The following is a 14,307-nucleotide window of genomic DNA, read 5'->3' on the forward strand; positions in this document are numbered from 1 at the left end:
TACTAACAACTGTGCCATCCTACTCCTTAGTTAATACATTTTATTATTCATAAACAGTTAACATTGTTAGCAAAATATTTTGAATTATATTTAACCCTATTTTTTCTTTAGTTTTGTATTTAACTTATTATATGATAGTCAGACTTAATGTATATTTGAACAATGAAAATATATTTTACATTAAGCACTTAAAATGAATATGGTTAATAATTGTAAACTGTAACATGCTGTAACAAGATCGGTTAAACTGCGAAGAAAATGCTTTCAGAGAAAATGTTTCAGGTGTGAAGAACATAGATCTCCAATGCAATTTCAACCAAACCTGTTCCCACACACCCTGCCCCCACTACCATTAGAATATACACAAAGCACTGAAATCTTTCGAGCTAATGATCAGGTGACCCGAGAGAGAGCGAGAAACACCAAGGGGTGCGGAACCAGGGAACTATTTACATGGAAAACGGGCGATCTCCCCAGACTGTCCGCCCATTTCACTGTTACCTGGATACCTCTTTATTTAGAACTCACTAACATTGATTTTTAGTTTGGAAGGATTCAAGTAGGGTTTTAGATGAAAGGCAGCGACCTTAATCAAGCCCAAATCATAATTGAACCCATTCAGAGCCTACATTACATTTTAGCGTTTCATTCTGAGCAGAAGACCCTCACACCTGAAGAAGGGGGAGGTGTCTTTCGCTGGAAATCTCGCCTGCTTCTACTTTACGAGTACAACCCCCTCTCTGCCGGAGTGCTGGCTGTGACGAATTAAACCGGTTTCACAGGTTTCAATCACAGACCATGTGACATGGGAGTCAGGAAACTAACACACAGCGCCACCGGATTTGATAACGCTATAAAAACGCTATAAAATAATGTGACTAGGCACAGAACAAGTTTACAGCACAGTACAATAATAAATGCTGACCATGACTTTAGAAGCATAAATTGCCTTACACTCAATTTAAACACAAGCTGTCTTTAGCCTTCTAAGCTGGTTCATACAGAAATGTAGAGATCCAGGCTCAGAACACAGCTTCATTAGCGAATACATATGCAGGACAACTAGAGAAGACGTTTTACAGAGGATGGATTTTTAGAAACATCCCATCAGTGACATCACTGAAGTCAACTCCTAGGTACTATAACTGTCGTGTGGATAGTTTCACAAGAATCAGACAAAGGTTTAAGCATCGCTTGTTCTAGATAAAACTGCAAAAAAAAACAACAACCCATAATGTACTTCTTTGCGGCTCTGTTTGCCCAAATCATATATTCACAACTTGAAATCTAGAAAATAATATTACGTAACCAAAATCCGCAATATGGAAACAGAACCTGTGTAATTGTTGATAGATGATGTACTCGTTACATTTTTTCAAGACGAACTACAATATTTAAAAAATGACTTGTATGTACTTGATATCTCTAATCAATCCACGGGTCCCAGCACAAAACGAAACTAAAACGCATACCGTTTCGCGCTTCTTATTAGTTGCTCAAAAGTAATTTGACCGTATGAAATGCATAATATAAACCTAGAAACATATACGTGAGCAGTATTTATGTAGTATCGGTGTTAAGACATACCTCTCAAATACTGTAAATCAAGTTAAAAATATCTCAAGACCGATTCTGGTCATAATGAAACCCTGTTTCGTGTATGTTTTCTTTAAAGTACCGAGACCAGCCATATACTGTATGTTTATGTTCCAAAATGAATATCGTTTATGGCCTTCACACGCGTTGCAGTATGCTCCTATTCTTTTTATGCTCAGCTACTAAGATTTCCCTTCAGTGGTAAAATTAGATATGAATATTCAATACTTAAACGGGCACAGTTAAGACATTAAATATACATACATGTGAAAGGCATGGTGAATCACTGTACTTTGCATGATTGGAAACAAATGCGTGATTGCGAAATGCTGTGGTGTTACTTTTACAAAGACGGTCAATGAAAAAAAGAATGTTGGCCAGGGCAATACTTTGAGTTTACACTTACAGCTTGTCCAAGGTCATTCATTATTAATACTATTAGTAATATCTTCGTTAAAGACTTTGATGGCCACAGCTCAAACATGAGAGGTTGAGCTTTATTAGCTCCACCTTGCGGAAATTCCGGATACTATTATTTTGCTTGTCGTATTATAGGAGAATTTACGGTAACTCGCGGTATTTACCGGTAGCTTGCAGTAGACTGCGTACAGTGTACCGCAAAATAATGCGGTATCGCCCGCGTATTTTGAATTGCTGCATCTGTAGGTATTAATGATCGTCTCCTTTCAGCGGTTATCTTAGAGACCGGGTCGACCGATGACAACTCTACCGGTTGTTTTAAAGTTTTGACCGACGCTGCACACCCCAGCGGGGCAGCCTTGAGTTTTTCAAGTAGCTCTCGGTTACCAGCGTTGGCTAGCAAGGTGCCCGGCACGTTGATTTCTCCCATAGCCTCCATGAACACATCCCAACCTTTTGGCTTCTTACCGACAGCAACTGCTTGCTGCTGCGTGAGAACCCTGACAAGATCAATCATGTGAGAGCCCTCAACGGGTGCCCCCTTGTACACAAATTCCCCTTTTTCATTCCAGGCTATTAATGGTTCATTGCGGGCCATGGTCTTTAACAATATCTCAGGAATATCTCACATTTCTCCGGAACTGCTGAGACACGCTGTCCAAAATATACCCAAAGTCAGCGTCGCTCGATGACGGCGGTTGTGCTAACGTGGGTGATAGTTCGGTGGGTGCATTTTCTGGTAGTACAACGGTTAAAGTCCCCTTTTCGGAAGTCTCCTGGCGTACTAATGTCAAATACCGTTGTAACACCTGGCTGTACAATTTCACTTTTTCATATTCGGCCAGATGCGAGTTCAAAAGAATGTCACGCATTTCATCATCCAGCCGACGGGCTGTTATTTTTCTTACATCGCTTTCGAACCCAGACCGCTCTCGGAGTCGATCGAGCTGTTTCTGAGGTACCAGGTACATTTTTTCAGTGTGCTCCATTATTGACGTTGTAGAAGCCCCGTAATCAGTGGTACTGCAATACTCAACAGGGTCCCGATAAAACCACCGGACTGGTTCACCAAGAGTCTCTTTCTTTTAAGAGAAAGACCCTTTCTACTCAAAGTCTTTATAAGCTTACGCTTTCTCTTCAAGGTTCCAAACAGCTTAGCAGATAACGGTATGTTCCCTTTCAAGGTATTCAAGGCGATTTCAGCTATGGCCTGTACAAGATCATTTGTAGCTCCGCAGGGAATAGTTTTCCGCTGCTTGGGGGCAGCTTTTACCAGAAAATTTAAGAGAGTCAGGTTTCTCCGAACGCGTGAAGACATGACGACGCCCCGAACGTGTTTTTTCGACTGAGTCTGTGGTTGCGAGATCACCGACTTTTAAATTTTTTAAATACATAAGCCGTGGGTACATCTGGGGGGAAAAGACCTGTTCACAAGCGATAGTCATCTGGGGTGTCGGCATTTAAATCCACCAACAAGTAACCGAAAGGTTTTTTAGTAGCGTCATCGAACGCTTCAAAAAAAATTTTGGCTTTACCGGGGTACATCTGCCAGGACAGGGTTGTAATCTGTAGTTTATCTCTAGGGTTTTTAAACAGCACCATGTACTTTGTATTTTACGCGATGGTTCTACTTTTCCAGCCTTGACAAAACACATTTTGGACGATATACATGATGCTGAGGTTTCGGTGGTGTACGTATTTGGTAAAAGCTTTTTCTATCTCATTATTTTCACACGCAGACTCCATCAAATCATCAGCTATAATCAAATTTACTCTACCCGGCGGCAGTAGCTGGTCGTCGGAAAACAACGTTGGTAGTCCTTCTATAAACTGAATGTATGGAAATTTCACAAGCAACTCAGCGTATAGAGGTTGCCAGCAGCTGTAACACCAGACTATGTTTTCGGGTTTACGAGTCATAACGGTATCACCATTCTCCAAGAGCTGTTTTATAAAATAACTTTTACCGCAATTCGAGGGTCCGGACAAAATGCATGAAAAAGGGTGTTTTAACCTGACATCCATCGTGTTAATATCTGTAGGGCAACGATGTCAAATTTTCTTGCAGCACCCACTTGTCGTACACCACCTTCTGGGTTTTCTTTAAGGTCCGGGTCTCAATGCGCCAATCCTTTTTAACACGCATGATCATCGGCTGTTGAATAGAAATGTGTTTAAATTCCCGGCACTCTGCATAAGGGTTAACGCCATAGTCAAAAACCAAGTCCCGCAGACTCTCAAAGTTAACTTTTTCACAATTGTTCACATTGAGCGTAATGCCTTTTACCTTTAAACAGGCTTTCCCTCCAGACAGTTTGTACCCGTACAACTTGGGTCCTGTTGATACAAACTTGGTGATGTGTTGTCCAGCAGCGATTTTGCTGGTCAGCTCACCCAAGTAGTCACCCAGTTCCGGATTCCACTCAACCTCCCGGCTCACAAAGATAACAGAATCTGTGTCGTGGTACAGACAGCGGCCTTGCAAAGCATTTAGCAGATTGTATAACTCCAAGCGGGCATAGGCGGTTGTAAAGCTAGCGATGAAAATGTTAGTGTTTGAATGGCCTGTATAGTGGTGTTTAGTGTGTTTCCACGTAACACAGGCTGTGTTTTCATCGATAAACTCGCAGGCGGACACCTCATGATATGGCGTAAATAAGTACCTGAACAATTCATCGGGGTTTCTCACAATGGTGGTCTGTGGTAAATTGCCTCTTTGTCCATACTTCCCCCACAAACTGTTCAAGGGAATTTTTTAAAGCTGTCTTTTGGCTGGATTCTTTTTAATGTTGCCGGGGTCCAGCCGGAAACCCTTTTTTTTCATAATATTCGCTGATATATCTTTGTTGTTTCGCGACATCTGTACACCACTCTGGAAACTCTGAAGCTTCCTGTTTCCCTTTCAGATGCAGTTTGATGTAGTCGGTAAAAAGATCGTGTGAGGCCTTTTCGAAATGCCAAATTTCGTAAATTTTACACACTCTATACCCCAGATCTAAGGCCATCTGTAATTCAGGGGTGCACCAGACACCAGTCAAGGCGCGATCTTCATCACTGTGCTCACAGGGGGTGGTCTGTTTTGTTTCAGCACACGTACAACACAGTGTGAAAAACAGTTTTTTGTCAATTTTGGTTGGAAGAACTGGAAAGTACAAACGTCTGGGTGGGTAAACTTTCACCTTCGCTAAACCGAAATACCGTTTTAAATCTCCAAAGTTGTTATATATTATTAGTGGTAATTGTCATGGGGTAGCAACGCTATCGTCTCTTCCTGAAAAAACTTAAGTCTGAACATGACCATGCAGACATTAGCGATGGTCACAAACTGAAAGGGGTCGATGCACACAACGCAGGCGGCCCCTGACTCAGTCACGCGTGTCTGTCTGGTCATATTCATGACCTCATCCAAAACCTGACACAGCCTTCTCTTAGAATTGCTACATCCAACTGGCAGTAACATTTCAACTCTCTATGTAAGTTAAACACACTTCCCTTGCATTCTTCATACCAAACCAAAAACTCTGCTTTCTTGCTCGGCAGCATGTAGTTAACGCCGTAAAGTTCTGGCGGCAGCATCGGGCTGACATAATTTGGTTTTCTGAAGTGTTCATCAAGTGTGGAAAATGACCCTTACCCCTGGGGAACCCCGTGGCGGCAGGCAGTTTGCTTAATTTCATAGGTAGAAAGTTTAAAGAATCGATAAATCTGATGTTCAGAGCTTTTACGGTCATACACATTATCTTACCACCCTGATTAATTAGTTCAACGTCCATCTTTTCATCTAACAATTGTCTGATTACTAGGTAATTGTCATATCCCTTGCCATTGTGCAATATGAACGTATGGTTTTTGAAACGTCTATCGATAAATTTACACACAAAATCCTTTAGACAAGTTTCACCATAAAATTCCCAGCTTCGTTTATTGTTAATATGAAGGGCGTGGACGTAATTCGGTATGTGTGTCCCCGTTTCTTGCATGCATTCAAAGTCGAAAAAAATAGTTTGAAATTTTGGGGTTGTCCAAAGGCGGTATGTAGCACAAATGTGTGTCGGGTGTCGATCACGTTGTTACAACGCGAGCACAGTTTCTCTTTACATTTGTGACTTGCGAGGTAATAAACCCCACATTTCTCACAAAAGACCCTGCGCTCACACTTACTAACACCCGTCGCCGCATTCTGAAAGTGTCTCGCCAAACACTGAGAGCTACGACAAAAGACTTTACAGGTCGGGCAATTCTGAATTTCTGCATCAATTTCGCAACACTGGGGATCTAAACAGGTTTTACAAGCTTTAACACAGGCGTGTGCATTCTTGTGGCTATACGCTGCATGGCAGTTAGTGCAAAAATACGCCGCCCCCACAAAAGCTTTAATATTTAAAACCTCATAAAAATGCTCTTCATGCAGTAGAACAAAAAGTATTTTAGAATTTGGTGGTGTGGGCGCCGCTGTAAAATATTTCCAATCACCCTGGTCGTGGTACAAAATTTTAATGACCACCTTTAAATGTTTTTCAAAAGCAGTAATATCTGACAAACTAATTTTCCGATTCTCTGGAAAACCCAACTCTTTGTGCATTCGTTTAGCGCCCTGTAACATTTCCCCATCGGTACAACCTTCATTCAACAAACCGTACACACTCCCGACGAAACACAGATTACCGCCCGTGTAATGTAAATCGATAAGGTGCGCTTTTTTCTGAGCAATTCTGTACAGAACGGATTTAAATCTTCGGCGGGCACCCCCCTGCATATTCCTAACTATCGTCACTACTAATTGGAGGCTGTCATCGGTGAGAACCTCTGTGTGGCTCTGTAAGAGGTCTGAGATGTGGCTTAAAAAATCGGCAGCATTTAAATCTCCGGGGTGTCTCCTGCGTGAGAACAAGGGTTTGTTAAAATCACCCGCAGTCTAACGCAGCGGTACAAAATCATTCGCCCCGATGTTTGGAGAAAGTTCATCCAATATTCTCTGGACTGCACCATGCACAGCATCTATAGCCTGTACATACGAGGCTATTCTGTCGAGATTAACAAAACAAAAGACCTGTTATAACTACGTATATGCTCCAGGAAAACTAAGGGGTCTCTATTCGCCCCTGCACCACCACCAACCTGATTCAGATCATTCAGTACAACCGGTTCTCGGTTACCGCCATCCTGTTCTGCTACAGCACCCTCGGGCATTAAGTTATTTTCTACCACTGCATTTTCATTGCTTGGTTCGGGCGACCCTTGGGAAATCTGATGCCGCTCTCTGAATCTTTTACGACGCAACAAACATGCTTTTGCCAGTTTAATTCTTTTATTTATGTACAAACGCTTGATGTTGGCAAGCGGATGGTCTTTTAAACACTTTTTAGACCGCATGTTTAGTCATTTATCCCGGTGGGTCTTCACCAAGAAAAAACGTCTAAGAGGCTAGCGGCGTAAACCTGGATCGGTTTTGGAAACACTGAATGTACACTTGCTAAAGCGGCTCTTAGATTCTCTAAATACCGCTTTTTATCCACCTCATTAGTGCCCACCTTTGATACTAAGTCTGCAATATACCGCACTGAGTATCCCAAATCACCAAGCACCAAGTCTTTAGGCACGTTATTATTTCGCTTCGCAGGCTTGACACGTTTGGTTTTGGTCAGCGTCTTAACAGCCGTCTCCGATGCAGTCACCACATTAGGGTCCGACATTTCCGCCACATTTGTTTCGCCGCTCGTCGATCCAGCTGCTGTGTGAAAAAATAAAAGACTTTTTAATACCACGCCAATGCTCCATATCTCAAAATCAGAAAACTACACTGTGATAAAAATAAAAGACTTTTCAACACAACAATCAATGAAATCTAAACGGTCAAAATCAGAAAACTACGATAACTAGGATAAAAACGCCACACATGTGGCGCATCCTTACACAAAGGGCTGTGGGTGAATAGAACAAGTTACCCGGACATGTTGTTACACCGGTTTCCTTTAAGACTGTGGTGGCGCTACTGGGTCAAGCGGCATGGTTAACGGCATATAGACCCCTGGCACAGACCAGTCGCTTTTAACTTTAAAAGCTAAGCAGTTTTAAAATACGTTTTTTTAACACTCCCAAACAGAAAACTACGCGAACTAGGATCTTTCAGCGAATTAGCATCCTCACAAAAGAAGTAACATTTGCCGTAAATGGATCATAACACAGCTTAAATTATATTAACCTTTGATTGTTGATTTCAGACGTTTTGAGCTCGTTGACCCCGTTAACATGTTGGCTCGGCGACGCAGTTTACTTTTGCGAAGGTTTGGGGTCTGCACGGAGAGGGAAAATACCATTAGTGAAAGAATTCAACACCGCAAAATACCAAAAAATAGAAAAACTGTGGGGATTTTTATTATAGACACGTTTAAATGGACATGCTAAAAGAATGTTTTATATAATACCGACCTCTTCTCTCAGGCGATCTGATAATATGCTCCGCACCCTCTGGTATGACGTGAACATCTGCCTGTGTCTCCACAAGGTTTTGCGGTGGTATTGTAAACCCCAAACAAGGTTTTTTAAACGTGTAGCGACTTGTCCCTTCGCCCGCGTCTGCGAAATAGACACATGCGTGTACTGGTTTGGAGAAAGTACCCCTGTGTCTTTAAGACTCACATGGTCATAAAGCGTTATTCAAAACATTGTCGTAATTACTCACCAGTGTTGGGTTGCGCGGTAACTGGTCTTTTTACAGCTGTGGTTTTCGGGGCTAATGGAAATGAATGGATACACACAGTCACGACCACATTATGGAGCAACTCCCTGGTAATTCCATTATAATAATTCAATATTGTCTAGTATACAAATATTATACAACGTTTTGAAACTATAGCAAACATGAGACATGCACCGTGACGTTGTAATTGTCTCACAAAAAGCCGGATATACATACCGCTGAAATTCGTGGAGTCCTCGTCTTCGTCTATCAAATCGAACAGTGTTAAGTTTGTAAATAGACTATCTTCAGACTGTTGTAATTGATCGGCGTGATCCATTCTGACGAGTTAGGCGATAACGCAAGCCTGTAAGAATTGGAATCCAGCCAAAACTTCGCCTGTTACACCGCTGGTACTTATACCCTAACCGATAAACATTCTCTTCTAAGAAACACACATGGCCCCCCATAAAACCATTAATCCTAGGTATCATTGGGCGTGCACGTACTGGTCTGTAGAAATTATTTTAAGAAACATTTTAGAAAACGTTTTAGACGTTTAGTTATAATGTTAAAATCTATATTATTTAAAGACATACAACGGTGTCTAAATTTCATAGCGGTTAAAACGTGGTGAAAATGTGCCTCGGTGTCTGTGTTTGATTCACCAACAGACCGCTAAGAATATTATCAAGCAAAATGTTTTTTATTAACGGTATAAGAAAATGTATCTATTCTTTATAGCGACGTGTTCACAAACCAAGCTAGATGTTTTGAGGTTTTATTTTTTCGCGATGCGATGTTAAGAACATTCTTGCGCAAAATACATGTGGTGCTTATTAATTAGAAAACTTTACATGAATATAAAATGTTTATAAACTTTCCCTGTGCTCAATTTTAGCACCCCCCCGACTCTGCATTCCAGAGCCTTTAACTAACCGCCACACACCGCACGTCTCCAAAACATCTCAAATTATCTCTAATACGTGATTTTAAAACTTTAAGACCAATCCGTTAAAGTATAAAGAACAACACCCCATCATTTGTTGCCTTAATACCTTAAAGACTTTTACGCTTGAGATGTGTGGAAATTTATCTCAAACATTCTAAAAAGCTGTCGCGAATGTGTTATTAAAAATAAACTGTCTTATTACATTATTTTTAAAACTTTAAGACCAACCCCGCATGTTTAAAATTTCTTTTCTGGGCAAACACATCATTTATGTTTGCGTTGTGTGTTAATACTTTTAACTTTATACTTATAATACTTTATAAACTGATATGTGAATACTTTTCGCTCTAGATTAAACAATGGGGGGGGGGGGCGTTTTAAAGCAACACAACCAATTGAAAAATATGTTGTGTTATGTAGGCATGGTTACACCATTGGCGCATATTCTTAAACGCTCCGGCCTGACAGGGTCGCAAGCGCGTCCCTGGAGCTGTCAGACACCGCCCCTTGTTGGGAGCTGCGAAGATGGCTTCTTTGTGTGGAGAAACATCGGGGTCCGCTACTCTACAAAGTGAAGACGTAGGCGGCTAAAATATTTTTTCTGATCGTGGAATTGTTGTATCGGCGCTTAGCGTATGTCATTTTAATACTTGGTCTTCTTTTTAGCAAAACCCGACCCTGTCCTCTGCACCCTGTGACATCTGCGGGGGTGTGAGTTCAGCTGGGGTACCAGATGTTGAAGAACTGCTGGGTGCTAGCGATGATACCACGCTACAAATGGTAAATATTAACGAAAAACCTTAGCTCAAAAGTGTGTAGCGGCGAGGCTTAATAATAAGGCAGAATTAAGTGTTTCTGAGCTTTCCCAAATTAGGCCTCATTTCTCTGTTCATCTCTGTGGTGCAGCCACAGAGAAACCATTCATGCAAGGTGATTTAAGGTCCAAGGACAGCTCCCAAAGGGGGATGCACTTAGCTAAGCCTGGCTATCATGATCAATGGTTATCCATTGGCGCCTATCTGTCTAGGGAGTGCGAGTTGGACATCTGGACTGCATTACTAAGTGTCAGAACTAAGTGACTCATATCTCACCTTGATCAACCAATCAGGGACTGGTAGGGCCGAGTAACCCACGTGGGACTCTGATGCCCATGGAACTTTCAGCCAATCAATGAGCTGAAGTTCCTCCAGGTAAAAACAGGCAACACAGAGAGCCTGAGAGATCAGATTCAACAAGATTCTGTAAGATTCTAAAGGGCAGGATGGCCCAGGAGCAGAGGGCTCCCAAGGGCAGGACATTCTCGCAGCGCGCCTCCTGACCATCCTGAGACTCAGCCCGGACAACCACGGAACGGCCAGTGTGTCCGAGTGCCAGAACTTTCCTTTGTTCTAAGAGTCTAGAGTGGAGGTTGCCAGAGAGTAACCAGCAGCAGGCCTCGTGAACAGGTCGGAACTGTGGACAGCTGAATCACTATTCAGAACTAGCTCTTCATCAGGAACGAACCGGTCCTCTTCCTGACTTGCTGGGACCCACAGTCATCTTTTCTCCTGTGCACAAACTTTGCTAGTTAAAGCCAACAGTGAGCATCAGCAGCACACCGTCGCAAGCCGCACAGCACAGCCTGGCACCGAGCCAGAGAGCGCGGATTGGACAGCAACAGCCTGCAACTGTTTCTTTGTGCCCGCAGGAGATCTGAATCCCCAGAGATTGGATGAGTATTCAACTTCAATGCATTACAGCTCGAGAATTCAATTGTTATCCCAACCAGTTGATATCAATTTAATTCCTAAGAGTTATGTACTTGTTTGAGTATCTAATGTAGAAGTTGTAACCAAGTTCACTTTACGAAACGGTCTTAATGAATGATATACTGAACGTATGTCCTCTTGATGTGTAACTCTTTGTAACTGATTGAATATATATCTTTTGTATTCTGATAACCCTCTCGATAAGATCTGTTAGGTTTATATGCATATTCTATGTATTAATAAATGTATCCTCGTGTATTAGTACCTGTGTGCGCGTTGTTTGAGTTATGTCGCATGGTTGGATTCTAAAGCCACCAAAAGAATCAACTTTGTGATTTACTGCTACAATTAATAATTGTCTCAGTAAATGCCCAAACCCTACAGAACTGGTGCCTTCAGAGAGCCACTATGATTACATATTTGGCGTCCCTGAACCGGTTTTCTCTACAAGTGCGTTAAATGCTCGATATTTTAGGTACAAAGCATGTCTATTTTGTTAAGCCTTCCTTTTATTTTTCCTTTAATAGAATAAAGAGGATGTGGACGGGTCAATCTTCAGCCTACCGGCACAACTGAATGTTTCGTGTGTATGCTTGTGTGTTCGGCCAAATGTTAATAAAGCTGATGCCCAACCAGGTTTCGCTAACGATGTCCCTAATGAGCCCGATGTTATGGCCCAGATTGTGAAAGCAGTAGTTTATTGCATCTTCAAACACTGTTTAAAGGGGGTCCTGGTTGATGACTGCCCGGTCTGTTTGATTGACCATCCCGGTCAGCGGGGTCACACATGCCTGTCTGTCGGCTACACAGATGGGTTTGAAGACGTGATGTTTGCCGCTTTAGAAATTTATAAGTCTCTCAGTTTAGCCCGAATTTTATCGGCTGTTCTGTACACCGCCAGGTGTCTGGGTTCGTACACCATTACAAATGACACTGAGCGGGGCATAAAACAGTTGCTGAAAAACATATATGAGGACCGCTCGCCATACGAGCATGTACACACCATACTTGGACAGCTGGATGAAAAAGTAGTAGACGTGACTTTTGATGCGTTGCAAAAGAAACAGATGCAAAAAAAAAGATCTATGTAAAATGTGAATACAGCTTTCACTCTTTTTTTTTCGTTTTACAGACCCGGGTGTGCCATCGTCCAAAGAATGAAGAATTTCGAATGTATACGTCTGAATTCTTACTAAGAGTGCTTTACACACTTCTCTCTACAAAGCTTGATATGCAAAACAAGGAGTCGAATGCTAATATCCTTAAATTTGTTAAAGAGATAGAAGTGTATGTCAAGAACTTGAGTGAAATTATTGCAGATCTGATGTTTTCAGATCAGAAACGGAAGCCTGGGGGGTTCTACAGTGTGTATTCCAAAATACAGCGTGTTTTGCACAGAACCTGTGGTAACACCATCCCACTGATTACGCAGGCAAATTTTTTTGCCCTGCTAGATCGGATCGCCTAGTGTGGTTCGCATGGCTTTAGACATGGGGAGCGGAAGGTGGTTATGAATGCTTTTTCAGATGCCTCAGAGTTTCTCAGCAATGTTGGGGTGGTGGTTACGCGTACCGAACTAATTTTCTGCACCAACATTTAATTGTTAAATGCAAACAGAAGCCGGTAACGCGTGTGTACTGCGATGTTTCTGTGTTTGAAACACCCACTGTTGAAATAAAGCGGTTCACATTACACATACTTGCAAACTGGAGTCTGTAACTTGTGTAAAAAGTGATGCTGCGCTGTTTCTGTGTTTGAAAACCCACTGTTGAAATAAAGCGGTTCACATTTCACATACTTGCAAACTGGAGTCTGTAACTTGTGTAAAAAGTGTGCTGCACTGTTTCTGTGTTTGAAAACCCACTGTTGAAATAAAGCGGTTCACATTTCACATGGTGTTTGTCCTGCGAGTTCTTTCCGTGAGATTTTATGCAGTCAGTGTGTGTGTGTGTGTGTGTGTGTGTGTGTGTGTGTGTGTGTGGGTGGGTGTGTGTGTGCTTATAACCCTGATGCTTTTGAAACACGGCTTGTGCAGCGTATAAGCACCCCGGCCACCCGGCTGCGGCTGGCGCCGCTCACAGCCCGGGATCTCGCGGCCCTCACCAGACTCCCCATGCCGCCTTAACTACCCGATTCCCTAGGGTTATAATAGAGCGCACTCAACCCCGCTGCAGACATGGTCCCCTTCCAAACCAATACACACTTTCACATACCTAAAGCGAGGGATGCGCCGCATTGGGGCTTTGGGACCCTGAGGCTCCGGACCGCCCGGCCCGGGGGAGAAGGTGGGGGTTCCGACCCTTAACGACACACCATTGGCTCCTGAGGGGGCGGGACATGCATACATAACAACACGCCATTGGCTGGCAAGGGGGCGGGACATCCACCCACTGCTGACTCCCATTGGCTGGAATAAGGAGGCGTGGTACCTGTCAAAATTTTGACGAAAGGTGTCGCTTTATACTACTTAGAATATATTTTTTCTGTACTACAATGTGCTGTATTTTTTTTCACCTCTACATGTATCTCTTTTAACAGCGTAACTGTCACGTTCGTAGACCCCTCCTCTTAAGGACGCTCTAGCCCTTCCTTGTTTTCCACTCATCGCCCGCACCTGCTCCCTATTCTAACCCCCTTTCAGTTCTCCTTAAAAGCCAGGCGCTCACTTTATTCGGGGCTCTGCATCTGATCTCCGTATCATGCAAGCAAGTTTGTCCTTGGTTTGGTTTGAGTGATGCCACCCCCCCCCCCAAAAAAAAAGAACACTCTACAGTACATCGCGGGAAGAAAAGCAAAGTAGACTTACCTTTAAAGGTACAGACTAGTACAGAGGTTGCACAAAAGAATATGGTAGGAGTTATTGTTTGTGCTGTATGTGTGTGGGGGGAATTCATGCAGATAAGCAGTCAACA

The 14,307-nt window shown here is 42.6% G+C and overlaps 1 long non-coding RNA gene across 2 annotated transcripts; it reads left to right on the forward strand.

Moving 5' to 3' along the window:
* Positions 1–8,692: 8,692 nt before the first annotated feature.
* On the forward strand, positions 8,693–13,286 carry LOC148646932 (uncharacterized). Of its 2 annotated transcripts, none has more exons than XR_015927619.1 (4): positions 8,693–8,805; positions 10,068–10,226; positions 10,314–10,427; positions 11,923–13,286. It is a non-coding gene; the product is annotated as an uncharacterized LOC148646932 (long non-coding RNA). The 2 variants fall into 2 exon arrangements; XR_015927620.1 differs by having other exon boundaries at positions 12,528–13,286.
* The last annotated feature ends 1,021 nt before the right edge of the window (positions 13,287–14,307 follow it).

The sequence above is a fragment of the Lepisosteus platostomus genome, chromosome 16, assembly GCF_059453375.1.
Source record: "Lepisosteus platostomus isolate fLepPlt1 chromosome 16, fLepPlt1.hap1, whole genome shotgun sequence".
Lineage (NCBI taxonomy): Eukaryota > Metazoa > Chordata > Actinopteri > Semionotiformes > Lepisosteidae > Lepisosteus > Lepisosteus platostomus.